The sequence below is a fragment of the Palaemon carinicauda genome, chromosome 2, assembly GCF_036898095.1.
Source record: "Palaemon carinicauda isolate YSFRI2023 chromosome 2, ASM3689809v2, whole genome shotgun sequence".
Classification (NCBI taxonomy): domain Eukaryota; kingdom Metazoa; phylum Arthropoda; class Malacostraca; order Decapoda; family Palaemonidae; genus Palaemon; species Palaemon carinicauda.
In genome coordinates this window covers 194391112-194398660 of record NC_090726.1, presented here as the reverse complement: position 1 = coordinate 194398660, position 7549 = coordinate 194391112, and positions in this window count along the sequence as shown.

The window sequence follows — 7549 nt, the reverse complement described above, 5'->3', positions numbered from 1 at the left end:
GGACATTAATCCACTACGCACCAGCATCGATAATGCAGCGACTATTTAATGTGCTGCCAGCTCATCTAAGAAACATATCAGGAGTGAGCGTAGATGTGTTTAAGAATAAGCTCGATAAATACCTAAGATGCATCCCAGACCATCCAAGACTGGAAGATGCAAAATACACCGGAAGATGCATTAGCAACTCTCTGGTGGATATACGAGGTGCCTCACACTGAGGGACCTGGGGGAACCCAAACAAAAAATAAGGCAATAAGGTAAGTCTCTCTCTCTCTCTCTCTCTCTCTCTCTCTCTCTCTCTCTCTCTCTCTCTCTCTCTCTCTCTCTCTCTCTCTCTCTCTCTCTCTCTTTTTATTCTTCAAGCTATAAATTCGTAAAATTAGTTCGAAGATGTTTTGGCAAATATGATTTCAATGGAAGCAAAGACTCCGTAGAACATTGATCCCCAAAAGTTTTTCACAATTAAAGGAAAATCTATTGATGTTCGAATAAAATATTTGATTTTTCAAACATTTCCTCTAGCCAATAGGCCTAAGCATTTTGGTTGAGATTCACGACCAAATCCAAAAGACGAAATTTGCACCAGTACAGCAAAAAATGTTCATGTCTAAAGTTTTTTTTTTTTGGTTAAGTCATTATTATTATTATTATTATTATTATTATTATTATTATTATTATTATTTTCTAAGCCACAACCCTAGCTGAAAATCAGGATTCTATAAGCCCAAGGGCTCCAACAGGCAACAGGAAAAAATAGCCCAGTGAGGAAATGGAACAAGGAAACATAAAATATAGCATGCTTGAGTGTAGCCTGCAGCAAAAGAACTGTAATCCAAGATAGTGAAATATAATATGATTCACACTGCGAGCCTTCGAGGTCGGTAAATCTTGGCTAGTTTTGTAAAACAAAAAAAACCATATTACGTCATTCAGAAAAAAAGAAAAACTAGAGTTCTCTGAAAAGTCTTGGCAAAGTCAAATCCATAGTATCGTATTTGCTTGTCATTAGCCTTCACTGCTCTCTCTCTCTCTCTCTCTCTCTCTCTCTCTCTCTCTCTCTCTCTCTCTCTCTCTCTCTCTCTCTCTCTCTCTCTCTCTCTCCTAAACCATTGTTTCTGATGCATCATTAAACTTTTTTTTTCAAATTTGATATAAATACAAGTAGAATACTGCAAAGTGGGCGAATTGCAATCAGTTAAACTGCGTATTCATCATTTCCCAAAAAACATATAATTTGAATTAATGATTCACAGTGACTTATCATTCTTGATAAGAAAATGCATTATAGGTCCTTTATTGTTTTTGTTTCTGCTAGTGACATGATTGCTGGTCTACAAAATAACACAGCAAGGTGATGGTGGTTTGACTCTATAAACTGTTAATCCTTCTCTCCAAATGTGAAAGGAAGTTACTGCTTGTCCTGGTAACAGATTGTTATTATTATTATTATTATCATCATCATTATTATTATTATTATTATTATTATTATTATTATTATTATTATTACTTGCTAAGCTACAACCCTAGTTGGAAAAGCAGAATGCTATGAGCTCGAGGGCTCCAATCGGGAATATAGCCCAGTGAGGAAAGGAAATTACAAGAGAAGTTATTTACAATCAAAATTAAATATTTTAAGAACAGCAATAACATCACAACAAATCTTCCACAAATAAACTATTAATGTTGAAAAAAAAAAAACAAGAGAAAGAGAAATATAGAATAGTGGGCCCGAGCGTGCCCTCAAGCAAGAGAACTCTACCCCAAGACAGTGAAAGACCATTGCTATGGCACTATCTAAGACCAGAGAACAATGGTTTGATTTTGGAGTGCCCTTTTCCTAGAAGAGCTGCTTACCATAGCTAAAGAGTCTCTTCTACCCTTACCAAGAGGAAAGTAGTCATTGAATAATTACATACAGTAGTTAACCCTTTCTTCTTCTTCTTCTTCTTCTTCTTCTTCGTCTTCTTCTTCTTCTTTGTCTGCATCTTTTCCCACAGTAGTTAACCACTTGGGTGAAAAATAATTGTTTGGTAATCTGTGTTGTAAGGTGCATGATGACAGAGGAGAAGTTGTAAAGAATAGGCCAGACTATTCGGTGTATGTGTAGGCAAAGAAAAGTGAGCCGTAACCAGAGAGAGGGATCCAATGTAGTACTGTTTGGGCAGTCAAAGGACTCCATTACTCTCTAGCGGTAGTATCTCAATGGGTGGGTGGTGCCCGGGTCATCCTACTACTACTACTACTACTACTACTACTACTACTACTACTACTACTAATGATAATAATAATAATAATAATAATGGCCTGATTAAATCCTGTTTGGACGTTTTCCAAGAGCTCTTTCAACGGGTTCCAGGTTCCAAGTTCCTCGTTGCTCTTTCCACCAAACTGTGATTGTGGGCACACTAGTAGAAGAAGCGTAGTAGGCGCAAAACGCTGCAATCTGCAGAAAATTCATTACCATTAGTTACCTCCTACACAGACAGCACAGCTTACATACTTTTACTTCTAACTGCAAGGGCCTTTCTAATATACCAGGCTACATCTTTAGTTGGTGTTTCTAAATTCCTTATTTCTATGTCGTTGTTTCTAAATTTTCTTAACCCATTACAGCAAAACATATGTTCCATAGTATCCTCTGCCTCCCAACGCAACACACAAAGCTTATCATTATCATTCCTGTTTCTTTTTTTTTCTTTTTTAATTCTATCATATTCAACCTTGTTTTCATAACTATTACTGCTTCATTGGTGTTAAGTTCTCCTATGTAATCTCTTCTGTCATTACTATTCACAAACCTTAATTTGGTCATCTCTACTCTCTTTCCTTTTATTTTTCTTATATTTTGATTTGCAATATTTGCTCCAAATTACAAAATTAAATACAATAGATTTTGTACAATTTTTTTTTACAAACTAAATGAATTTCAATTACTCATATATTGTACTAAAACTAAAAACAAAACAAATTCAACTATACGCGTTCAACAAGTTCCTGTAATTACAAATTTACACATTATAATAATGTTACATTCAACACAAAGAATGAAGCTCATGTACAATTTTACATACTATATCATAATCAGTTCTGGTTATTAGCAAGCCCAAAGCTGTGGTAAAGTTATACGTCTGCCTGATCTGTAACGAAAGTGGACAATTTTCAATGACATGAGTCTCTGTCTGGACTGCGGTTTGATTTGCCACTTTACTTTTTATTTCTGTTTTGAATTCTTGCTTTGTATACTTTCTTACTTCTTCAATTTTAATATCATATTTATTGCATATTTCTATGATACTTTTTCCCCAACATTCCCCATATGGTTCTCTTATTTGATCTTCCACTATCTCCTTAACTAGTCGTATGACATCTGATGTTATGATGTTATGGAATAGCATCATCTTTTTATACTCGATTCTATTTCTAACTGGCCATATTCCTGTTTCTGCTCTTAGCCCCCAGTATGGTGTGGTAGCAACCTTTTTCAAACATTCCTTTCATAATGTTGTACTGTAAACTCTCTAGTTCTTTCATTTCTCTTTCTTTTATTACTCCCTATATCTTGAAAATGCAAATATTGTAGGTACTACTACTGTCTCATAGATCTTTATTCTCACTAGTAATGCCAAATCTCCTACTCTGTTACAGTCTCCATACTTCTTGTACCATACATTCTATTTTTGCTTCTCTTTTACTAATGCTGAGACTATGGTTTCCTTTTTTTCCGGGTACCATTCTCCTTCGTATTTATATTCCTTAACTGTTTCTATCCTTTCATTTCTAACTACTCCATTCACATTTTAACCTCTTTTTTTTCTAACACCGCAGACGTGTGTGGATTTGTGCTAAACGTAAATTTCTTTAGTTCTTCTAAACTGCCGCAGTTGCTTATGGCTCTTCCTACTTTGTATATATTGTTGCTAGGAAACATTATATCATCAACGTAAATCAGGGATTCTATTCTTATGTTTCTATCCAGGTTATCGTCTTCTCACTTATAGAATTAACTGTATCCGAGACAATTGAACATAACTTTGGTCCAAAAACTGTTCCCTGTTTTACATTTCCTTCTATCTTAATATCTTCTGTATATCCAACAGTACTCATGATCATTGCTTTAGCTTTCTCATTTAATTTATATATCATCTTCACATCATCTTTCCCTACCATCATACTTAATTCTTTGATACAATCTTTCCAACAAAATTTATCAAAACAGTTTACTGCATCCCCTAACCATATGCATATTGAGGTTCCTAAAGGTTTAAAGGTCGCTCATGAATGGCAGAGGCAAGGGACAGTGACATTGCCCTAGCAATCAGGACAATGCTCTAGAAACTGACCATATTATATGATCAGCGCCCAAGCCTCCTCTTCACCCAAGCTAGGACCAGGGAGGGCCAGGCACTGTCTACTGATGACTCAGCAGATAGACCTATAGGCTCCCCCAAACCCCCCAACCTTAGCTCACAAGGATGGTAAGGTTGCAGACACTGATGGCACTTACGATGAGCGGGACTCGAACCCCCGACTGGCAAACACCAGACAGAGACGTTACCAATCAGGCCACAACAACTCTAAAGTCATAAGTAAAGTCTATAACAGTATTCAGCGTGATAAGGTGATCTACTGTTCTTCTACCCTCTATCCCTCTATCCCGCCACACTGGAAACTGCTAATCTCGGAACTTACTCTAGATTCCAGAACCTTTAGACCTCTTCTTCCTCCTCTTTTCATTTTCTAGGAGAAGGACACTCCAATATCAAACCATTGTTCTCTAGTCTTGGGTAGTGCCATAGCCTTTGTACCATGGTCTTCCACTGTCTTGGGTTAGTGTTCTCTTGCTTGGGGGTACACTCGGGCACACTATTCAATCTAATTTCTCTTCCTCTTGCTTTGTTCAAGTTTTTATAGTCTATATAGGATATATTTATTGCAATGTTACTGTTCTTAAAATATTTTATTTTTTCTTGTTTCCTTTCCTCACTGGGCTACTTTCCCTGTTGTGGCCCCTGAGCTTATAGCATCCTACTTTTCCAATTAGGGTTGTAGCTTAGCAAGTGATAATAATAATAATAATAATAATAATTTCCTGAACTAAGGGGACGGTTGCCTGTCTTTAATCAAAGGTCATTTAAATTTAAGAGGAAATGTGGCAACGTGGCTAAATAGATATGAAACATCTATCCGAACATAAAGCTTTTCTATGGAATATAGTGAAATGAATTGAGAAAATATGGCAACAGCTTCTCTAATCTCTATGGACTGTAATTAGTGCCAGTCTAAGACTGCTAAAATATTCTTTTAAAAGTCCATGCATTATTATCGTAATTTTTCTGTCTTGCATGTCGTTAAAAGTGACTGTTAATTTGCATGTTAATTTGGCTTTGCTTATTCGTTTCCTTTTGGCTTTGTTGAATTCGTTGTTTTATCTATAGGCCTATCCTAACCCCATATGAGCTCGATTTTTAAATCAGTTACTTTTAGTTTTTTTTTAAACGATTTATTGCTATAATAATAATAATAATAATAATAATAATAATAATAATAATAATAATAATAATAATAATAATAATAATAATAATAAATAAATAAATATTTTTTTTTCTATCATTAGGCTACATCCAATTTTTTCATGATTTATTTTACTCTGTATTGAGAAGGAAAACCATTGCATATGTTTAATTCATGCAATACAGTCTACGAAGAGAGAGAGAGAGAGAGAGAGAGAGAGAGAGAGAGAGAGAGAGAGAGAGAGAGAGAGAGAGAGAGTCTTATTTTGTAAGATCTACATTGCGCGTGTTTGATTTACCTCTTCTAATTGTTCCTTGCATCAAAACTACCCAGCTCCTTTATACGCTAACAATTATCAGACTCCATTTATGTATAAGGACTTGTAGAAATACATTTAACCGTAGAGTTATATTCCGTGATTTAACTGTCGACTGTAAAACCGCGAGTCAATACTAAAAGTTACACTTGTACCCGAAATGCACTAGCATCCTAAGCGTAGAATTGAATCATCAAATAATCATACGAGAACATTACAAAACAATGCCGTGGAACTATAGTAAGACACGCCTCAAAATCTGTTTATATTTCACATTGCGAAAATTATTGATGAAAACATGTAGATATTATGCTTATTTTAAAAGACGAATGATATTAAATACCGAACCATATTCCACTTTTGAATTTCGTGTTCTTGAAGTACGGGTCTTCGCATTTATTACGTGGTCTGATCAAAAGCCAGACAAGACGGAAGCTAGGACTAATGATATTTTATTTTATTTGGTTTTTGCACAACAGAGATATATATATATATATATATATATATATATATATATATATATATATATATATATATATATATATATGTATATATATATATATAGCCTATATATATATATATATATATATATATATATATATATATATATATATATATATATATATATATATATATGTGTGTGTGTGTGTGTGTGTGTGTGTATGTATGTATAGTGTGTATTACATTTTACATTTGGCTCTTGTTTAAGAAAAGAGATAAGTCAAACGTAGCATTTCTAATGATGAATGATTTTTTATCGTATTCCTGCGGTGATAATATCAATTGAAACACACATTTGTTGTTTTATCAGGAATAATGATATGTAATGAAAATCGATCGTTTCCCTCAACTTTAAAGATTCTTTACCGACATTATTACTTTATATTAATGTTTTATCGTCTGTAACAAACAATTCTTCTTCACCCAAGCGGTTAATTGCTGCACTGTAATTGCTCAGTGGCTACCTTACTCTTGGTAAAGGTAGAAGAGACTCTTTAGTTATGGTAAGCAGCTCTTCTAGGAGGACACTCCAAAATCAAACCATTGCTCTCTAGTCTTGGGTAGTGCTATAGCCTCTGTACCATGATCTTACACTGACTTGGGTTAGAGTTCTCTTGCTTGAGGGTACACTCGGGCACACTTTTCTATCCAGTTTCTCTTCCTCTTATTTTGTTAAAGTTTTTACAGTTTAAATAGGAAATATTTATTTTTATTATTGTTACTATTCATAAAATATTTTATTTTTCCTTATTTCCTTTTCTCACTGGGCTATTTTCCTTGTTGGGGCCCCTGGACTTAGAGCATCCTGCTTTTTCAACTAGGGTTGTAGCTTAGCATTTAATAATAATAATAATATTAATAATGCCTTTTCCTTTGGACAGTAAGTGACGGAGCCATCTGGTTCATTTAAGAAAGAACTTTTGCGTCTATATCAAAAAGGGAATTTTTAAGGGTAGTCCACCACTCATGTTTCTAGGTTCCAGCAGAATGGTATAAATCAACTTTAAAATCTCACGAAATACTAAAAAGTAACCGAGACAAACATTGAGTAAAAAGAACAGCTGTTCAAGATACAAGGATTATATTTATGAAAATGTTAAAATCTCATCATTGGTCTCATTTTAACGGAATAGATCTACCTTTTTCACAAAACGATCCTTTTATATCAGGTTCACATCTATCTTTATGGTAAATAATAAAACCAATTATTTAAACAGA